The following is a 22,929-nucleotide window of genomic DNA, read 5'->3' as shown; positions in this document are numbered from 1 at the left end:
AACGGTTTCATTTGTCTCACACACCGTATAAGACATATTCATCTCAGCCGTCTTTACATTATTTTTTCGACTTCGTATGGTTGTCCAAATCAATCAATCGAGGTTTACATCGAGCAACTCCAACAGCGCTAACTGTGTCAGTCAATGTAGAGTCAGAAGATTCCAGAAACTGATGAGTAGAGTCTAACACCCTGTCGAAGACGGAGGAGCTCGAGTTCGGCTAGAATGGGTACGAAAAATCGTGCGGGTCCATTGCAAAGGAACTGTTTTGCCGTCTGCTTTTTGTGATTTACGGAAGCCACGGAGCCGGCCGGAGTGGCCGAGTGGCTCTAGGCGCTACAGTCTGGAACCGCGCGACCCCTACGGTCGCAGTTCGAATTCTACCTCGGGCATGGATGTGTATGATGTCCTTAGGTTAGTTCGGTTTGAGTAGTTCTAAGTTCTAGGGGACTGATGACCTCAGAAGTTAAGTCCCATAGTGCTCAGAGCCATTTGAAGCCACGGAAAACCTAAATCTGAATGACCGAACGAAGACTTGAACTGCTGTGCTCTCGAACACTGCACCACGTAGCTCGATGATTCAAAAGACACTACCTGCAGTTATTCTGCCGTCGAGACACACACAGAGACTGGACAAAAAAATGGAAATACTATAACCACACAACACGTTTCCAGGCCTAATACGGTGCAGGAAAACACTTGGTATTCCTACTCGTCTCAGAATTGATGAATACACTTCCTTTATGCTTTTCTAGGGAACCTTGTGCCACTCTTCCTGCATAATAGTAGTTTTATTTTATTGTATGGCTAGGGTCCCCCGTCGGGCAGACCGTTCGCCGGGTGCCGGTCTTTCAATTTGACGGTAATTTGGCGACCTGCAGTCGATGAGGATGGTGATGAATACAGTACAACACCGAATCCCTGGGTGGAGAAAATTCCCCGACCCAGTCGGGCCCAAAAATGGCTCTCAGCAGTATGGAACTTAACTTGTGAGTTCATCAGTCCCCTAGAACTTAGAACTACTTAAACCTAACTAACCTAAGGACATCACACACATCCATTCCCGAGGCAGGATTCGAACCTGCGACCGCAGCGGTCGCGCGGTTCCAGACTGTAGCGCCTAGAACTGCGTGGCCACCCTGGCCGGCGACCCAGTCGGGAATCGAACCCGGGCCCAGAGCATTGACAATCCGTCACGCTGACTATTCAGCTATCGGGGGTGGACATAATAGTGGTAAGTTCAGGTAACGATAATGTAGTGGACAGAGATCACGCACCATTCTTTCTAAAGCAGACGACGAAGGCTCAATAATATTGTGATCTGGCGACTGTGGTGGCCAGGGGAAATGCAACAGTTTGTTCTCGCGCTCACAAAACCGGTCCTGGACAGTGCGAGCAGTGTGAACAGCGGCCTTTTCGCCACCACTGGGGATGAAACACTGTACTACGTGATGGACCTGATCACCCAAAATGGTCACGTAATCCCTGGCAGTATTGCGACCTTGCCGAGTACCCATGTAATACCACAACATGCTTCACTCTTGGGACGTAAACTTGGCCAGAAGTTGGAAGCAGTGTGAGAAGAAGGCTCATCCGAAAAAATGACTTTCTCCCATTGCTCCACAGTCCAGGTTTTATGACTTGCAACGGGCATTCGCTTCAGTGATGAGTAATTTTGGAATTTCAGCTCGGTCTGTAATTCCCTGTTCATGCCCTCCACCCCCCCCCCCCCCCCCTTCGTGTTGTTTTGGTGCTAACAGTATTCAGAAGTGCGACATTCAGTTCTGTATTGGCTTTTGCAGCTATCGCCGTCTGATTTTTCGTCACTATCCTCTTCAATGGCCGACTATCACGACCACTCAAAAAACATTTTCGTCCGTGTTCTGACACAGCGGAAGATGTTTTTCTGCTTTCCCTTTATGAGGTATAAATATTCAGTACTGTTATAAACTTCCCACTACACGTTTCTGTAAGAAACTTAGCCAAAATTTACCTCCCACTCTATAAAAAAATCTACGTGTTACCGAAGTTATGTACCCACAAACTGTTATCTAACTTAAAATTCTTATGCTGACCTTTGACTAAATCGAACCTAATTTTGAATGAACTGTAACTGGCCTTTGTATTAGATGCGCAACTGAAGTAAATCAGTTATCTGGTCTAATCAAAATCTCCACATACCTCGCTTCCTGTCTTCTCGAAAGCGCGACAGAAAAACGAGAAGCGGGTAAGATAGAATTCTATTTTCAAGTACAATTTCCAAACAATATTCAAACTGTTGCATACCATATGGTGCAATGTGGTAACGCGTAATGATAAACTTCCTTTAAACAGTGGGATGGAGAGAGTAATTATTCCTATGAAATGATATTCCAAGACAATGATTTTAGAATGAAGTATGTATTCAAAAAGACAGAGTAAAACTTCGCATGAGCTTCACACATACCATTGGTCTTAACAATACTATGCTTAACAAAGTGAACAATGTTTTGAAAGGGGTACAATGTTAATAGAGAATTTCTAAAGAACCCAAACAGCCTAATCACTGATATCTTAATGCATTACACAGAGAAGTGGGGTGTTTTTCTTTCAGCTCTGAGCACGTTAACTGGCAGACATTGATCATTCCGACAAACTAGCTGCGCAGTGCTGCAGTCATACCTCAAAGTTTTTCTCCTAAAAGAAAAAAAAATTAAAAAATATTCAACATTTATATGCTTTTCGCCTTCCAGTATGTACACCATTTTCATTCTTGCCGTCCTTGACAATAAATCTTTCTTCATCTAATAGATAGAATCACAGTCAACACAGCACTACTGAATACGTCCATCACCTACCACACTTCATCCAAGAATGTATCAGACTGCGCAGAGACAAAGAGTCCAAAGATTGTTTAACAGTAATATAAATTGCTCTCTCTCTCTAACACGTGCACATCGATAACTTACAAAAATCAAAATGGCATACTCACCTTACACGGTGCTTCTTGAAACAAAAAACACTTCGACTGCTGCCCAAGGGCAGTTGTAGTGATCCAGAAGTCGAGCACTGTCACAGGGCATGTTTCCACCTACATGATGCATTATACTGTATAAATAACCTAATGAGCTTATTACAATAATAGACTACTTTTGTTTAATACAAACTACAAGTGTTTTGTTTTTTAATTGCTAAATGCACGAAACGGACATTTGGCGAGCGCTGAAGGCTATACTTTGCAATCACGTCATTGGATACAAGTCCGAGCTGATCGGAAGCTATCTACCGCAGCAAGAACCCTGAAGATGTGCCACATCTCGTCCGCCAGTTATAATGCGATAATGAAATAAAGTAACGAATGTTATCGATGTAGAGCATGAACAAAAATTCGTGCACTCGACGCCAGAGCTCTGCTCTTAACATACTGAGAATACAGAAATATCTGTAATGAAATTTCGCCCTGTACATATTTTCGTATGGATACAGTGTTGCCGAATTATCTTTCTTTGACGTTCATTTTTCACCGAAAATATGTACGTTTTTGTACTGTGAGTAAACAAAGAATCGCGATATGGCGCCAGAATGAGCGAAATTTGCTTCACCATGTATGTCTTTCAAGCGGTATTCAGCGTCTTCTAGGTCACTCTAGAATCAAGCTCATTTTTATGCACAAGACTGTGGTTGGCGCACAGTTTCCGCCAACGTGCAGTTATTTGGAGCAGAGATTTGGAGCTCCTGCACTGACTGGCTCGATTGCAAGTTACCCGTTACCAGATGTAATAATTTCATACTCTTGAAGATGGAATGTCAAAATCCCGAAAGAGGTCTTGGTTTGAATAAATAATTAGTGCAACTGAAGCCGACCTCTTAAAATTCATTAATTATCATTTTTTATGGCTCGAGTTACGTCTTTTTATTACCGATGTACCGTTGTTTATCGTTGATGAAAATAAATCCAGTTGAAGTTTCTATGAAAAATAACTAATATTCATCGAATAATGAATACTAACTTACACAGGTGTATCATAATGGTGTAAACGCATTCAGCTGAAAGTACTCTAAAACACGTACCTTTAGCCCTATAGGCACTTCTTCATCTTCGATGTTGTGGGAAAATCTTCTACTCCAAGATCGTTGCTTTCCACATTTTAGGCGGAGGTAGTATGGACCAAAACAAGAAACAAATTTCCAGTAAATATTGGCTTTAAAGTATATACCTTAAGAACTATGAGCACTTGTTCAGTTGAAGAGATGTCTTTTACAGCAGTGAAGATGAACAAGTGCTCATAGCTCTTAAGGTATGATTTTTAGAGCCCATGTTTACTCAGATGTTTTTCTTCCCAGTAACGTGTATTTTCAACTGAATGCGTTCACGTCATTACTTATCATACGCCCTGTATATTTGAGAACAATGTTTCAGCTGTGTAATTTTAAACAACAGTTTAGGTGTATATGTATACGAAATAGGTTTTTTCAACATGAGCAAGATTGAAAGTCCGAAGTACATGCTTGATTTTATAATACATCGACAGCGAATATTTACGAAAGAATATCTCGGTATTTCAAGAACAAGAAACAGGTACAATCTGTTTCTTGATGAGCAGTTCACAGGCAGATTATCTCGGAAATAATGGTATGGATATTAATGTCGGAAAATATTAAATATAATTGCGAGCACAGAAACCAAAGAGCTACGATTACGTCGAGTGCCTGTTAAGAAACCATCGCTGGTTGTCTGGGCAATGGAGAAAATCAATAACTGAGTTTTTTGACAATTTCTACAAGTGGTTGTAGAAAAAAAAATTTCCATCATATTCCACATTCTTCCTTAAATGAGACGAACCGGCAAACATTCACGAAATTAAACATTTGCAGCGAAACTCTGCCAAGTATCAGAAGAGGCTGTGATGACGACAGGACAGCACAGTATCGTAATATCATTAAGCATGTACAAGTAATATTAATAGTTAGCTCAGATTACCGCAGTTTTCGGTCATGAAATACGGTCTTAAAAAAAAAAAACATAAAATTTCAGCCAGATCTTGATAAGCTATCAAAATAGTGCAGCGATTGATAACTCGCTTTAAAAGTTCAGAAATGTACAATTGTGCTCTATACTGTTGACCCGTGGGAGTTGCTGAGAAACATGGTCTAGCAGAAGACTGAAAAAAGACGCCAGCTATACCTCGAAAGCCTATTAAAAAAGTTTGGTGAACCAGGATTAAGACATTTAGGAACATGATAGAACCCCCTAACTTTTTACTCCCGTAGGGGCCGCAGAGTCAAGATTAGGCGAAATACAGCGCGTAGAGAGGGATTTCAGCACTCATTCTTGTGGCACTCCCTAGGGGAATGGAACGGGAAGGCCTATTAAGAGGTTCAGTGGGAAGCACCCTCAGCCGTGCGCTTCAGAGTGGTTTTCAGAGTGTGCAGGTAGACTGACTTGATCCATTAGAAATCGTTTGTGAAAGCCTGCGACTGTGAAAACAATGGATTTGTTTATAAATAACATCTTTTGCAACCAGTCACGATTTTCTTTGGTTTACGGTACGTTTTACACGACGCGTTTCGGGAAATGAGTCCCATTTTCAACTGCGTTTTCTCTATGTACTATGCAACTTTTTCATAATGTTATTGATGTGTGAGACTCTGTATTGTTCTGTTGACTTTATTGAAATATATAAAAGTGCACAATTTTTAGTTGATTACCGATCTTTATAAATCTTAGAGTCAAAGGAGAAATTTAGAAGAAATTGTACCTACAATTTCTTATGGTCCATTTGTGCAGAGTCTCAGACGTATTAAACAATATAAACAATTTTCTTTGTACAATATACATCAAGAATAACAAAACTACGTAAACAAACAGTAACAAATATGTTTTTATATGTATTCAACAGAGATGATGTTATGGGTCTTCCACAGAGTATGACATAATTTTGTACACAGGGTCCTTATGTCAATAAACTGCATCATAAGTTGTTTATAACTATTACGATGGTGCTTTTTTTCTACGGGTTACCATTTTTATTTAAGTTACTACCGAAGCATCTGAATAAATACAATGATTCACTTCAAGGTTACGTTTAATATTTTATCCTCATATTTTCTGTAATGTGAATATATCTTCAATATCTTACCCTCATATTTTCTGTAATGTGAATATATCTTCAATTCTTCGAACGGACCCATTTTATGTCCTTCATTTAGTCGGTGGAGTGCTTTGACATTTTGCTCTACTTTTCCAAGTGAGTGTCCTGTATTGTGTGTGTGTGTGTGTGTGTGTGTGTGTGTGTGTGTGGGTGTGTGTGTGTGGCTACTGGTGATGTGCGTGTAGGCTTTAATGTGCTCTGATGTTTAAATCCCGGCCTGTTTGTCCTAGGTAAATCATGAAGCATTCCTGTCATATTACTCTGTACTTTCGTGAGCCTGATTATGGATCATGATTGCACTTTATGTTATGTATTAGTTTTTGTTGTATTTTATTAGGTACAGAAAACTTAATTTTTACTTTGGGATTTTTGAAAATATTTACAATCTTCTGTGATGTTTTGCCAGTGTGTAGGATGCGAGATACACATTTGTTTTTGTCTTTTTCTTCTGTGGTGCTGTTTCTGTATGTGTCCTTCTTCACTTTGTGTGGGATTGTGTTAATCGTGGGAGGAGTATAATCATTGACAACAGCAATCTGTTGCAATGCGTTTAATTTTTGTTGCATGTTTTCTTGGTTCAAAAGTATTTTAGTAGCCCTATTCAACACTTAACTGTATGCTGCCTGTTTATGGATGTTTGGGTGACATGAGGTTGCAGGGATTCTGGTGTTGGTCATAGTATACTTCCTATAAATCCTATCTCCTATAAAATGCTTGGTTGTTAAATAACGTTTGTTTCAAATGATTTATATATATGTCAGCTATGGTACCAGATATACATGACGTCATTGATAGGTCATCTATCTGATTATAATTGTTCCCATTACAAGTAGAGCAGCTGTAATTTAGGGTTAGCTAGAGGAGATCCATTAATTCAATAATCTTTGTGTATGGAAGTTTCTTATGTTTCATAAGGTTCTTTTGGATCACTGTTACAGCTTCTTGCATGGGTATATTAGAGTAAAGGCTGGTAATGTCAATTTACAAAAATTGAGCATCATGGGGTGGTTTTCGGTTTTTAGTTCTTCTGCTAATATAATGCTGTTTTTTTTATAGAATATGTTGTTTCATATGTATAATTTTTCATCAATTTTTTATTCAGTTTCTGTGACAGCTCGTATGCAGGGCTATTTATACAGTTTACCACGACCCTTATAATCTGTGGAAGACCCTTAACGTTATCTCTACTGACTAAATCTAAAACATCTTTGTAACTGTTTGTTTGTGGGTTTGTAATTCTCGATGTTTACTGGACACAGAATATTGTGTGTAATGTTTAATATGTGCGAGGCTCTGTGCAAATAGACCATAAGAATACTGTAAGTAGAAGTTCTTCCAAATTTCACCACTAACTGTAGATAAAGTCGATAATCGACTACAAATCGCAGCATTTTTATATGTTGCAGTAGAGTCAACAGAACAATGCAGAACCTCACACATCAAAAACATTATGGAAAAATCTGACAGCGTGGGAGTAAGAGTCGCGCTATGAGGATTTCCTACGAACGTTATTATGTGTACAGACAATTCATCCATTCCGGGAATCAAGAATCTCGATGATTTTTGCCTACTGTGATACTTGATACTGGCAAGATATCTGGCGCAGGAATGTTTTAATTTTAACACCAGATAGCAAGTGACAAAAGGAAAATTTTTCGCGCAAAATAATTATAAATTAACAATTTTCTGATTTTTCCTTTGCTTGCACTGTTAAACCTTGTTTCTTGCCAAGTCTCATGAGTCTATGTCAATGCGAAGTATGATGAGTATGATGAGTCAGTTTTCGAGTATCGAAATATGTGACGTAAATGACCTATCTTTTGACTGCACTGACTTAGAAGCTTAACATTTTTGCACAACTAAGAGATCATAGACCTTAGTATGTGACAAATTTCAGCTTGCTACGTCTACTGTCTCCTGAGGAAAAGGCATCTTAATAGACAGAGACAATCGCACAACAAATGACAATTTTTTTTCGTATGGTCTAATTACAAATCAACGATTTCGGTTTTTCCCTTTAGTTGTATCATGGAATCTTTGTTCTTGCCAAATTTCATGACTGCAGGTTTTGACGAGCGAGTACGCGTGTATCGAAATATGTGATATAAATGACAGTATGTTTTGATTACACTCACTTAGAAGCTTTAGTTTGTTAAATCACCTAGGGATCATAGACGTTAGTTTGTGACATAAATTTCAACTTGATGCGGATACCCGTTCCTGAGAAAAATGAGTCCTAACAGAGGGATAAACAGGCTGTCAGACAACAAACGACAAAAAAAGTATTTTTTTCATGTTGGTTACTTACAAATCCACAAGTTCCAAATTTTTTGCTTTACTTCTACTGTGAAACGTTGCTTTTTGGCAAATTTCATAATTCTAGGCCAAAGGGAAATACCGTATGAGTTTTGATGAGTGAATTAGTGAATGTCAAGATATGTGACATAGGTGACCGTATCTTTTGTTTGCGTTGGCGTATGAGCTAGCATTTATTACAATGCCAACGGACCGTACATCATAGTACGTGGCATAAATTTCAACGTGATACGTCTACACCTTCCTGAGAAAAAGGTATCTTAACAGATGGACCGACAGACAATCAGACAAAAAAAAAGCCAAAAAAACTTTTTTTCGTCTGATATAATTATAATTTTGCAAGCTAGCCTATGGTGGTGGCAGTTCTCCACCTCCAAAACGATTAAAAATTCGTAACCATCACACCAAAGAGGTGCCACGTTTGTCAATAGCACAAGGAAATCTGACAATTACTAAATAGTAACCCCTGTGTGGATAACCTAATGAGTTGACTAACTTGACTAAAAATTAATTTAATGCCTTCAAACCCGCAACAAAATATATGACATCGTAGGGAATGAGAATGGCTGTTGTTGAAAAATTAATAATAAGGACCTACGGTATCACAAAGAGATTTATTGCAAGTGTAATGGAAGTGAAATGGGGGGGGGGGGGAGGGGGATTGGGTTGTTTGGTGAAGAGACCAAACAGCGAGGTCATCGGTCTCATTGGATTAGGGAAGGATGCGGAAGGAAGTCGGCCGTGCCCTTTCAAAGGTACCATCCCGGCATTTACCTGAAGCGATTTAGGGAAATCATGGAAAACCTAAATCAGGATTAAACCGTTGTCCTCCCGAATGCGAATCGAGTGTGCTAACCATTGCGCCACCTCGCTCGGTAGAGATTTATTAACTAATGCCAAGGTCAAGAGAGAACAAACATATAGACAGAAACTTCAGCTGTATAACATTTCATTAACACGAACTCAGGTTGGTTGGCAATAGACTTGCGGAAACTAACTGGAACTTACGTGTAGAGGAGACTGGCTACTCTGAGTGGAAGAATGCCAGTCTAGGGAAACACACACTGCTGTATCGTTCCACTGACTGGTCTCTCATGTCAAAATATAATTAAGCATGCAATGGACACTGGGAGTGACTACTGCAAGGCTGCTATAAAAAAAAGATGGCCGTAAAAACGATTGATAGGCTTCTGAATTTGCCGAAGCTGCGCAGCGTTACCGATATAGCTGGTAAAAGACGAGATGCTGTCGTCTGCGTGCGGGCGCTGCCGAAGCTGCTAGGATCTGTGGCACATCGTACTGCGGGAAATGACGCCACGTCCGCCGGCGATTGTCTCACGTCTGCGAAAATATAAAGTTTCGCCCAGGTGTCCAGACATGTTTACAACTAACTGCTTTCTCCGTAGAAACAGAAGAGCTCTAGCGACTGTACTTCATGACGGTCGAAGAGCAAGTTCTCACCTCTACCATTGCTCAAAACCTTCCGAAAAAACAGCTGCTCCCCCAATGTTCTTGAATAAACCTGTCATGGCCCAGCAGTGGTTACCATGCCAATTATGTTTTCTAGGAAGGAGACCCGATCTTCCTCAACCAATCACTGCAGTGCAGTACACATTCTGTTCTCTGAAAAAACACCACACAATGCCTGGGGGTCCTGCAGCCAAACCCCCAGCGTATTTCACAAAATCAGGGAAGCTTCCTAGTGAAAACAAGCTCTGTCTCGTCCATAAAACGATTTAGTGGGCGCCGTTTTGGCGAGGTGCCACGGCATCTAAGAAACGCGATGCCTGTCTCACAAGTTACGCTGTTCTTGTAATAAACACATTAGGCAGGTGCCAGCCCGACGCTGCTTTACTTGGACCCTCACACAGTATAAGGAGACCAGACTCGACACCACATTCACTCGCTAATAAAGCGGTAAGGTCGGCGCCAGGATGCCCGGCGCCGCCAGTTTCTAAATAAGTGTCATTTCGCATTCAGCCATGGCGTTCCCACCCTCTTGCTTCAGCCGCTAGTGGAACAAGTGGACGCGCCTAGTACACGACCACCATAGCGCTTGGGGACCACAGCACCAAGTTCGACACCTGAAGATGGGCTTATGAGAGCCAGAAACCTGTCGTGATAATAAAAGATCTTTACAACTGAAGCTGTATTTTAAACCTCTGGTAGTGAAACAAGACCGACTGCCAGAATGGCGGCCCATAAACCATTGCCCTGCAGGGCCCACGGCCAGTTTCGGTGAGTACAAAGGGTGATTAGCAATGAGAAGTTTCCGCGAACTCGCTCGCTGCTCGGGGAAACTTCTAAGGCTGCCCCTAATGCAATGGTCACCTCCAGCGTCCAGTAATGTCTCTATAGCTGAGTTTAATTCTATTACTGCTACTCAAGCCATACAAGTACTGTGAGACCAATCAATGGTTTACCCAAACCCTAATAGTCCATCAGATTAATATCAATCAGGGAAAATTTACAAAACTGGCCGTTAAAATGGCTACACCAAGAAGAAATGCAGATGATAAACGGGTATTCATTGGACAAATATATTATACTAGAACTGACATGTGTTTACATTTTCAAGCAATTTGGGTGCATAGATCCCGAGAAATCAGTACCCAGAACAACCACTTCAGGCCGTAATAACGGCCTTGATACGCCTGGGCATTGAGTCAAACAGAGCTTGGATGGCGTGTACAGGTGCCCATGCAGTTTCAACACGATACGACAGTTCATCAAGAGTAGTGACTGGTGTATTGTGACGATCCAGTTGCTCGGCCACCATTCACCAGACGTTTGCAGTTGGTGATAATCTAGAGAATGTGCTGGACAGGGCAGCAGTCGAACATTTTCTGTATCCAGAAAGGCCTGTGCAGGACCTGCAATACGCGGTCGTGCATTATCCTGCTGAAATGTAGGGTTTCGCAGGGATCGAATGTAGCTTAGAGCCACGGGTCGTAACACATCTGAAATGTAACGTCCACTGTTCAAAGTGCCGTCAAAGCGAACAAGAGGTTACCGAGACGAGTAACCAATAGCACCCCAAACCGTCACGCCGGTTGATACGCCAGTATGGCGATCATGAATACACCCTTCCAATGTGCGTTCAGCGCCAAAAACGGATGCGACCATCATGATGCTGTAAACAGAACCTGGATTCATTGGAAAAAATGACGTTTTGCCATTCGTGTACCCAGGTTCGTCGCTGACTACCATCGCAGGCCCTCCTGTCTGTGATGTAACGTCTAGGGTAACCGCAGACATGGTCTCCTAGCTTATAGTCCATGCTGCTGAAAACGTCGTCGAACTGTTCGTGCAGATGGTTGTTGTCTTGGAAAAGTCCACATCTGTTGACTCAGGAATCGAGACGTGGCTGCACGATCCGTTACAGCCATGCGGATAAGATGCGTGTCATCTCGGCTGCTAGTGATACGAGACCGTTGGGATCCAGCACGGCGTTCCGTACTACCCTCCAGAACCCACCGATTCCATATTCTGCTAACAGTCATTGGATCTCGACCAACGCGAGCAGCAATGTCGCGATACGATAAACCGCAATCGCGATAGGCTACAATCCGACTCTTATCAAAGTCGGTACACATTTCTCCTCCTTACACGAGGCATCACAATAGAGTTTCACCAGGCAACGCCCGTCAACTGCTGTTTGCGAATGAGAAATCGGTTGGAAACTTTCCTCATGTCAGCACGTTGTAGGTGTCACCACCGGCGCCAACCTTGTGTGAATGCTCTGAAGAGTTAATCATTTGCTTATCATAGCATCTTCTTCCTCTCGGTTAAATTTCTCGCCTGTAGCACGTCATCTTCGTGGTGTAGCAATTTTAGTGGCCAGTAGTGTATTTATAAACAAGCCACTGTAGGGGCAGACAGTAAGAAGCGGCGCTAAGTAGCGTCAGTGCCCCGTGTCTTCGGCACAACCGCGAAGCGCTGCCCCGCGAGTGAGCTGGACGCAGCGGAGTGAGAAGCGGCCGTGGACGGGCGGGCAGCCAAGTGCCGGAGCAGCTGGACACGGCGGCGGCGCGACCTCTGGGGGCAATCGGGCGAGACGCGGCGCCAAGGCTGGCCGCGGGCCGCGGGCCGCGGGCCGCTACCAGCCGGCCGCGCTTTCCCCGGCTGCTCGGTGCCGCCGGCTGGCCACGGAGAGCCCGGCAGTTTACGTTCCGTGGCTCGTTTTACGACTAATCGTAATGATGTGCAACCTACCGTCTTGCAGTCATATTAAACAGCAGCAGAAAAAAATGCGAATACGTTCCTGTTTATTTAAAAGACAGACTAAAAGGGGAGCACCAGCTGCATTGTTCTACCTTCCTCAGCACCTTTAAAAATTTTCCCAAAAATCTTGGCACGCAAACATATTCGCGCTTTGTTTTGACATGCAACTCATCTCAAACCCCCACAAACTCCCTTAACTGTACTTCACTCACACCCACTATTCCGTCGCTGTATGCCACTTATACGCATAGACTTCAGCTGCCCTGTCTCACTCACTCATTCAGCCCAACTCACTGTCATTATCTCTTTGTGTCTCTCTGTCATTGTCTCGTGTGTCACACCCACAATCCTCTTCGCTCTGTCCTACTAATACAGTCTTCTCTCATTGTCACTGTCTCCCTCTTACTCTCTCTTATTGCTAATATCTCATTGCTTTCTTCCTACTGCTGCTGTTCCTTCTCACTGTCACTATCTCTTTGTTCCTCATTGTAATTGTCCTTTACTCTGTCTCTTATTATCAGTGATTCTCAGCCACTTACACCTTCTCTTTGTCTTATTCCTCGCCAACCCCCTGGTCCTGTCTCCACTCTTTTCTAACAGTTTTGTGACACTGTCAACCATGTTCCACGGCAACTGTGGCCCTCTGTTTCTCTCACACTTCCATTGTCGTCTTCACTTTTTCTATAACACAGCCACTGTCTGATCCCCGGCTTGATTGAGGATTTTCCCTGCCTGGGGACTGGCTGTTTGTGCTGTCCTCATCATACCATCACTATTCGTGAGTGCCTAAATCGGACTGTGAAAAAATTTGGACTGCGTAAAAACTGGGACTTTGTACAGGCGCTGATGACCGCGCACTTGAGCGCCCCGTAAATCAAACATCATCTCTTTTTAATATATAAGAAACTATGAGCCTCCATTGCGGCAATGAAACCAACCTTTACCTACGTTTCAGTCTAAATAATTGGCCTTCTTCAGAAAATATACCTGAATCTATAATTTGTCTAAGAGAGCATGGTCTAGAAATAAAACTAAAAAAGCCTGAATAGGCGTAGTCACATTTTAAAAATGCGGTACATAAGTACTAAGTCAACACCAAGACTTGACTTAAGCTCCGGCGTGCGCCTCGTCTCCACGGACGCCGTGCGATGGGCTTCGGGAGCTCACGTGAAACTATCTCTTTTTGCCATTGCCACTGTCTTCTTCTCTCTCAGCATAAAAAAGCGCGAATATGTTCGCATGCTAAAATTTTTCAGAAAATTTTTGAAGGTGCTGAGGAATGCTAAATGAGGCAGTTGGTGACCCGCTTTTCTGTCAAAGTCTTTTGACTAAACAGGACTCGCATTCGGAAGGACGACGGTTCAATCCCGCGTCCGGCCATCCTGATTTAGGTTTTCCGTGATTTCCCTAAATCGCTCCAGGCAAATGCCGGGATGGTTCCTTTCAAAGGGCACGGCCGACTTCCTCCCCCGTCCTTCCCTAAAACCGATGAGACCGATGACCTCGCTGTCTGGTCTCCTTCCCCGACCAACCAACCAACCAACCAACCAACTAAACAGGAACGTGCTCCGATAGGAACATTTTTCCGCTACTTCCCATCTTTCCCTGGTGCAGCAACGACGTAACTCATATGCAACGACTTGCATTGGTCAGTAAAACTGAAATAGTTTACCTTTGTGAAATTGAAATAATGTAAAAGTAATTGTACACCCCAGACCGGATTTAACGTGCAAAAAATTTTGCATTTCCATCCGTACTACAGAGTAGGGTTCCCAGATGATAGCGGACATACTTTGCAGCTTATTTCTCTGTGCTACGTTTTGTGTTTATTTTACTTGTATAACCAGGGTAACTGTGAACCTCTTTATCTCAGAAACGAGTAAAGATATGAATAAAAGTTTTAAGATTGTTGGAGAAAGGGATCTTAGGAACATATCTCGAAAATAACAGTCATCTGCATCATGCCTTCTCCGAATCAGCAGCTGGATTTTGATCTCCAGAAAACAAGTTTTTTGCGTGTTTCTCGAAAAGGGATATAGATTTTTGAAAATTAGGAGATGGCTTTTCTAGATAAATGCCTCGAGGACATCGTTAAAATTTAGGTGCTTTGCTACAGTTATTTATTATTTAGATTTCTCCTCATACCGGAATTTGTGTGTAGAGGTAACGCGATCAAGAAAATTTTCAGGGCGTCCGAGATCGGGATCTTAGGAATATATAGTAAAAATTTCAGCCATTTTCTGTGAATCATCATCTTGCAATCCTCGTCTGGGTTTTAGTCCTCTGGTGACTGCGAAAATATAATAAAAGACCTTTTTTGTCGGGTTCTCCGAGAAACCATGAACACTCATGCTCCTAAATTAAGGATAATGCTGATACATGGTGAAACAACGCTCTGGTGGGCGGTTTGCGGGTTTAAATGACCTCGGGGTATGACCATGAGGTGCATTTGACTTGCAGTCGTCGAACGGTGGCGCTGGCAGCAGTCCACCATACGCAGAGGTGCATGTCAGAGTACAGCGCAGCGAGTAAGTGTGCAAACGTTCTCAGACGTGCTAATGGTGACTATGTGTTGAAAATGGCTCAAAGAACATGTATTGATGACTTTATGAGGGGTAGAATACTAGAGCGACTGGAGACTGGTCAAACACAGCAGGTCGTAGCACGGGCCCTCCGTGTGCCACAAAGTGTGATCTCAAGATTATGGCAACAATTCCAGCAGACAGGAAACGTGTCCAGGCGCTACAGCACGGGACGTCCACAATGTACACCACCACAAGAAGGCCGATATCTCACCATCAGTGCCCGCCGACGGCCACACGTAGTACTGCAGGTAGCCTTGCTCGGGACCTTACCGCAACCACTGGAACAGTTGTCTCCAGACACACAGTCTACAGACGACTGAAGAGACATGGTTTATTCGCCCGGAGACCTGCAAAGTGCATTTCACTGACGCCTGGTCACAGGAGAGGCCTTAAAGTCTGTTGTCAAGAACACGGTACATGGTCATTGTAACACTGGTCCCAGGTTATGTTCACGGACTAGTCGTAGTATAGTCTGAACAGTAGTTCTCGCCGGATTTTCATTTGGCGTGAACTAGGAACCAGATACCTACCCTTTAACCTTCTTGAAAGGGACCTGTATGGAGGTCGTGGTTTGATGATGTGGGGTGGGATTATGATTGGTGCAATACACCCCTGCATGTCTTTGACAGAGGAACTTTAACAGGTCAGGTGTATCGGGACGTCATTTTGCACCAGTATGTTCGCCTTTTCAGGGGTGCAGTGGGTCCCACCTTCCTCCTAATGGATGATAACGCACGGCCCCACTGAGCTGCCATCGTGGACGAGTACCTTGAAACAGAAGATATCAGGCGAATGGAGTGACCTGCCTGTTCTCCAGACCTAAACCCCAACGAGCACGTCTGGGGTGCTCTCGGTCGACGTATCGCTGCACGTCTTCAAACCCCTAGGACACTTCAGGTGCTCCGACAGACACTGGTGCAAGAATGGGAGGCTATACCCCAGCAGCTGCTCGACCACCTAATGCAGAGTATGCCAACCTGTTGCGCGGCCTGTGTACGTGCGCATGGTGATCATATCCCTTATTGATGGAGTACATGTGTAGGAAACAGTGGCGTTTTGTAGCGCAGGTGTTTCGGGACGGTTTTCTCAACTTATCACTAATACCATGGACTTACAGATCTTTGTCGTGTGTGCTCCCTATGTGTATATGCTATTAACGCCTGTTTTGTGTAGTGTCACGTTGTGTGGCACCACATTCTGCAATTATCGTTAATTTATGAGAATGAGTGTACTAATAGTGCCTCCATAAGTCCTATCAAGCCCACCATAGGCAACATCAAATGCAAAAAGAACCATTTGCAGTAGAAAGTGTGTAGTATTCATGCTTTAACCCTTTACTGTGGGACAGTGCCACTAAGACACTCCTTCTGTTGCATATACGTCTGGTTCCTAGCCCAAGGGCTGTCCAAAACAGCTGACCATACCCTTTTTATCACCAAAAGATCCCGAGATAAGGGCACCGGAAAATCAGGTTCCCGTTTGTATGCACCGTGTTTTTATCATATTAGGTATGTATGCTCTCGGTCTCATACCCTTTCATATAGCCTAAAGTTATGGCTACATGCTGATCTAACACAAGTTTTCTCATGTTTTTTAAATAGAGATGTGAGAGTCCACAATTGTGCTCCCAGATATTCCCGATACTGGCACTGAGACAGAATTGTTGTCCGAGATGGTCCTATACATGCATTGTTCGGGATAGTTCCACTCGCTGGCCACGGAAGTACCTCAACATTACGCAAACAGTTCATACAAACGTATGTCACGTGTGGATGAGCATTTTCCTGTTAGAAAAATGACACCACAGTACTGTCGTTTGAGAGGTAACACATTAGAGCACCGCATGTCCGTGACATACATACCTTTGTGTAGTTGCGGTTCCCTTAATCACTACTAGCCTTGACCTAAAGCCATACCCACTGGCTCCCCACACTATGATGCCAGTGTCTGTCCAAAACGTTGCAAGAATCGATCTCTCCCCATATTCGACATGATTGGTCATCAGGAATAGTCTGGAATCGCTAATCGTTGCTGAGAGCAATACAACATGATTGATCAGCAGTCCATGTTTCCCTCTCACGGAACCACTCCAGACGCAGCCATTACTGTGTTACTGTTAACGGCAGCCCATGCATGAGATGTCTGCTGCTAGCCTCTGGCCAGCGGTGCGCGATGACAGAGAATGTCGCAGGGAATCCATTCATTGTTCTCGGATGGCAGGCGTACATGTGAAGGTGTTACAATGTGCTTGGGACACGATACGGTGATTCTCCGCTGTGCTGGCTAGACGTTGTCCACCGGAATCTTGGCGACGGATGCATGCCCTCACATCCCCATGCAGTCCAACATGAGGCCACTATCGGATACGATTGCCCCACAAATCTCGATACTCCACGATACCATCAGCTGCCCAAATGGAGACCCACACTGACCCCCGTACAAGTTCCGTCAAGTGCGGCTAACGCTGCCTGAAAAGGGTACACGCTATCTCCGTGTCCTTCATGGTGATTTTTGTGGACTGGCAAGACAGCCAATCCACGAGGACGGGAGGCCGAAGGGCACGCGTTTAAGCTCACGCAGGATGGCGTGAGGTCTGGAAAATGACAAGGAATTGAGACTAGCAAAAAAGATACATAGCTGCTGGAATACTTAACTTTAATCCATAATTGGTGAACATCGGTCTGACGGTACATGCATCACAAAATAAATAGCAAATGATAATGGCGCCTTGCTAGGACGTAGCAAATGACGTAGCTGAAGGCTATGCTAACTATCGTCTCGGCAAATGAGAACGTAATTTGTCAGTGAACCATCGCTAGCAAAGTCGGCTGTACAACTGGGGCGAGTGCTAGGAAGTCTCTCTAGACCTGCCGTGTGGCGGCGCTCGGTCTGCAATCACTGATAGGGGCGACACGCGGGTCCGATGTATACTAGCGGACGGCGGCCGATTTAAAGGCTACCACCTAGCAAGTGTGGTGTCTGGCGGTGACACCACAGTGATCACTCAACGTAAGACACTGTTCATGCCCCTTTAAATACTGTACCAGGTCTGGTGACGACACTAAATACGAACGACGCTAATGGACTCTGGTGCGCTTTCAACCTATCGCAGAGAATTGAAACTCCAATCATTTACATACCCGCCGATGGTGTGTACCTGTGAGAAGTTACACTGACATCCAACCTTATCCTTTGGGTGCTAAGCGAAATATATATTGAAATGTCCCCTTTTGAAAAATTATACATGACTGTGCTTAAACTGACACACAATATTTTTTTAGCGCAACGCAATCTGACTTTCAGAAATCCCTACAAAAGAATGGCCCTGACTAACATTAACCTATACCTTTCACAAATCACGTACCTCACAAAAATCTTCGTTACTCAAGCTACTGCAATACAGCGAGCGCCACTACTGCCAGCTAAATAAAAGATTCAAACTACTGAAGGCACTAACTACTGATAGGGATAGTTAGCAAATGAAAGATTTTAATAGAGAACAAACAATGTATTTACCTTAATATCATCAAAAGTCATAATATATATAGCAGTTCATGACATCCAGTCTTACAAATTTCAAAACTCCGCCATTTCTTTCCCCACATCCACCACTGCTGGAGGCTCACCTCCAACTGCGCAATGCTACGCGCTGTTCACAGCCAACTGCCCAACACTACAATGGCGAATATTACAACAATGCAAACCAGTCACAGACTGCACACAGCACAGCCAGTGATTTTCATAAAGAGCACTATGTGGCGTTACCAATAAAAAAACTAAACAGTTTACTTACAGACCCCCAATGCTACCCACAAAAAAATTTTACCAAAGTGTTTTGGGCAGTGGCCAATACAGATTTGAAAAAAATTTTCATCATTACAGTAGGAAAGATATCAAATGCACACACATATTGATACAGTGTTGGTCAAAAGCTAAAATTTTCTCACAGTCCATAAAGACAGTCCTGATCATTCATTACAGTAAAATTGCAGTGTTTTTCTCAAAGTCTGAGCAGTAAAAGAAAATGCACACTGAAGTAGTGGATTTCCATGCAGTCTTGAAGAAGTAGTGTTGTCCTTCCAACGGAAAGACTGTGCTGACTCTCGACATGCAGACAGGTAATGGGCCACAACAGAGCAAACCCACAACAGAGTCATTCAAGGTTTTGAAGACTATTGGTAGGTAGGTCATCACAGAGCAGACCCACTGTAGTCCTGGTAGAGATTATGGTATTGGTGGGCCACCAGAGGTGCAGACCCACTGTAGTCCTGGTAGAGATTGTGGTATTGGTGGGCCACCAGAGGTGCAGACCCACTGCAGTCCTTGTAGAAATAATGGTACTGGTGAGTCAGCAAAGGTGTAGACCCACTGTAGTCCTTGTAAAGATGGCCAGCAGCCATCTGCTGTGACTGTGCAGGTGTACAATCACCATCGAAGAGTCTTGCAGACAATGTATCAAGTCCATAACCACCACTTGCGCACTCACAAAGTTTTTGGAATTGCCCTTAGAACCAGCAATGCTGTTATCCAGTCCCTTGCTGAATTTTTAACACACGTGCAAACACTAACAGTCCCTACTTCTCACATATTGTCCATATACTATGACCAACAGAAACGTGTGCAGTGAAATGGAACTTAATTTGAAGAACTGGTGTCTATACAATTACAACATAAGAATACAATTACAAAGGCACAAAATACATCATTAAAGAACATAACAGTACAGATAACATTTGTAGTAACACAGACCTTACAAAAGAATAGAAATAAACATATACATCAGTGTTACAGGAATTATGAAATAAGTAAATAAATAAAATAATGAGAATAGTTTTCGAAACATTAATTTCACACATGATAATTGAAACAGAACAGAATTAATAATGTCTAAACATCTTTACAAAGAAAATAACATATTATAAATCTAAATTATATTTGAGGATAACAGTATTCCTCATCAGAGTGAATGTAGCTGAGTATTAGAGAAATTCTACAACATAAATCTTATTAGCTAAACACATAAAGACAAGAAGAACACAAATGCACAAGAGTACACAAAAACATAGCGAAATAATACAAAAGGAAAGACAGGGTTCGTTTTCAGTGTGACATTTGGTACTGCAGTCCAGCCCAAAACTTCGTTCTGTAGATCTTTCCTCTTATTTCAACATTTGTTTCCACCAAAAAAATCCTATCCAAGCATGCTTTCTATATTCTGTTCACATCCTCTTTCAAAATTCTTTTTTGGCCAAACCATTTTCTTATAGCTTCTCAATGCATTTATTCCAATTCATCACAACTCGTTCTCGCATATAGCCTACCCCATCTTAAGCGAACTTAAATCTACTGAGCTCAGATGCTAAACTAAGAGATGAGGCAATGTAGTAGCACAAAACAATGAACACAAATAGCAATGACAAAAAAATGCAGAGTGCAAAGAAAGCAGCAGTAAATCTAAATTAACAGATAAAATGCAAAATTACAACTAATATGAGCGAATGTGCAGCAACAAGAAAAATAAATCAGTAGCAAAACTGGCTTAACAGAGTAATGTAAAGTGAAATTTATTAGCACTATGCCTGGCAAACAGCAGCAGCAAATGCAATAACTTATATCTGAACATGACACAGCTCAAGCAGAAAAAATATTACACTAAAGACAACAATGCAGACAAGGGAAATGTGTATTCACATCTTAATGTCTATGTAATTAAAGTGGTGCATCACAAGAAGTTATTCTACCAAAAAAATTACCACGTAGTTGAAAAGAAAATTCCATATGCAATTCCTGTGAAGGGAAATGTCTTTTTATGCTCCTTTGTTTTTTTTTAATAGAGTATAAAATTATTTACTGGATCTGTAGGCATAAAATATTTATATTAGTACATCTATTAAATTTTATTTTAACCAATGCTGCTGCAGCTAGAAACTTGATATTAAAAAAAATGAGTAAATAAATACATAAAGCAAGCCATATGGCATTTCTCTCAACTAGCAAGACAATAGCCATGAAATGTTTCTCATTGTTTCATTAGGCATTTTAGTAAATATCATAAATTAAGATCTCCACAGTATAATCATATGTTTTCAAGTTTGAGCATGTCGTATTTGCAATGCTTTCTACAAAGGAATGTCAATAGCGAGGATAATGGACTCCTTTTTTTTCCACTTGTGCCTCTGAAAGGCACACACAAATGTCTTTTTTCTAGGCAGTTGTCGCGCAGCTGGGTGCCCATGACGCATTATGTGCAGGTGGTCACTTATCTTTCTTACCGAAATATTTACGACAGCAGTTTCTGTTACAGTGGCAGTCTCATATAAAAAATTTCACAGGTCGAGAATTTGCGTTACAAATGTGTAGAAACAAAATCCTATAAATATAACAGCATCCAAAAACTTTTTGCCGGCATTGTGATACATTACGCATATACACACACTTCATAACTCTTAAAGTATGATTCTTGGTTTCCAACATCCTTTTTCACAAGTCAGAGTCCCTAACCACTACTCATTATTCCTTACCTTATTACACATATACATATTTCTCGACAGTTCTTCAATATTTCATCATAATAAATACATAGCATAATCAAATTTCTCATATAGCATCAGCTTATTGTTCATAAACATACCTCAACAACGTAATACACATCGTCATCATAACATCATAAACCCTCAGCCAAATCTCAAAATCGTCGTAGTTTCCTCCAATAATTTCAGAACCTAAAAAAAATTCTCTGCTCATGTCAAAAGTTTCATCTACCTCAAACGTACTTTAAAAATCTTGATCCCATACCAAACACATCATTCAAAGCTCTCATAGTGTCACAATGGTTCCGAAACATATGAAGGGTTCACACATTACAGACAAAATACAATTTCATAAGTGTGAAGTTATCCAGCTGTGTATTTGGGTAAATATCTGTCAATGACGTAGAAAAAAAATGTTTGTCTCTCTCAGTTAAATGATCAGATAGCTGTGTAATTCTGTCTTAGAGAAATATGGTACCGATGTGTAAAGTTGTATAAGCAAATACCATATTAGCTACGGCTCCTTGTGCTTGCCAAACACATGGTACACAAAGTAGGCGTGTACCCCCCTGAGGATTAATGTAATTATACCCTAAGGTGTTACAGATTACAGCAATGGAATGAAATGTATCACGGAAACTTTGTTTGTAATTCAAAAATCTTGAAAAATAAATGGTTTACGTACAAAATTAATCACTCAAATGCATGTCCTGTAGCGCTAAATGTGCGTCTTGCTGTAAGATAATTCTGTGGAACTGTCGTAGTTATCGTCCTCTGTAAGCAAAATTCTGCTGAAGTCAATGCACTTACCTCATCATAAACGAAAGTGAAATGCTTTGCGTATAGATACCGTAGCTATTACGTACCTTACCGTGATGAAGAAAGTACTGTGCTGTAACGTATTGTTGTGCTACGGAAAAGGCAGTCTCATTGTAGCTATACCACAAAAGTTACTACTAAAACATGTTTTACTTTCCAGAATAAAACAGAAAACTGTGCAGATATAAAACAGAAACACCGCAAAAGCATCATTGTAAATTGTCACTCATTAGTAGCGTCGTGATAAAATCGTGTAGCTGTCACATAAACTAACCACTGTGTCATCTGGTATCTCACTGAAAGTGCTTTAAATCCAGAATGTAT

The sequence above is a fragment of the Schistocerca piceifrons genome, chromosome 7 (assembly GCF_021461385.2).
Source record: "Schistocerca piceifrons isolate TAMUIC-IGC-003096 chromosome 7, iqSchPice1.1, whole genome shotgun sequence".
Taxonomy (NCBI): domain Eukaryota; kingdom Metazoa; phylum Arthropoda; class Insecta; order Orthoptera; family Acrididae; genus Schistocerca; species Schistocerca piceifrons.
The sequence above is the reverse complement of the archived record's forward strand: the minus strand, read 5'-3'. Positions refer to the sequence as shown.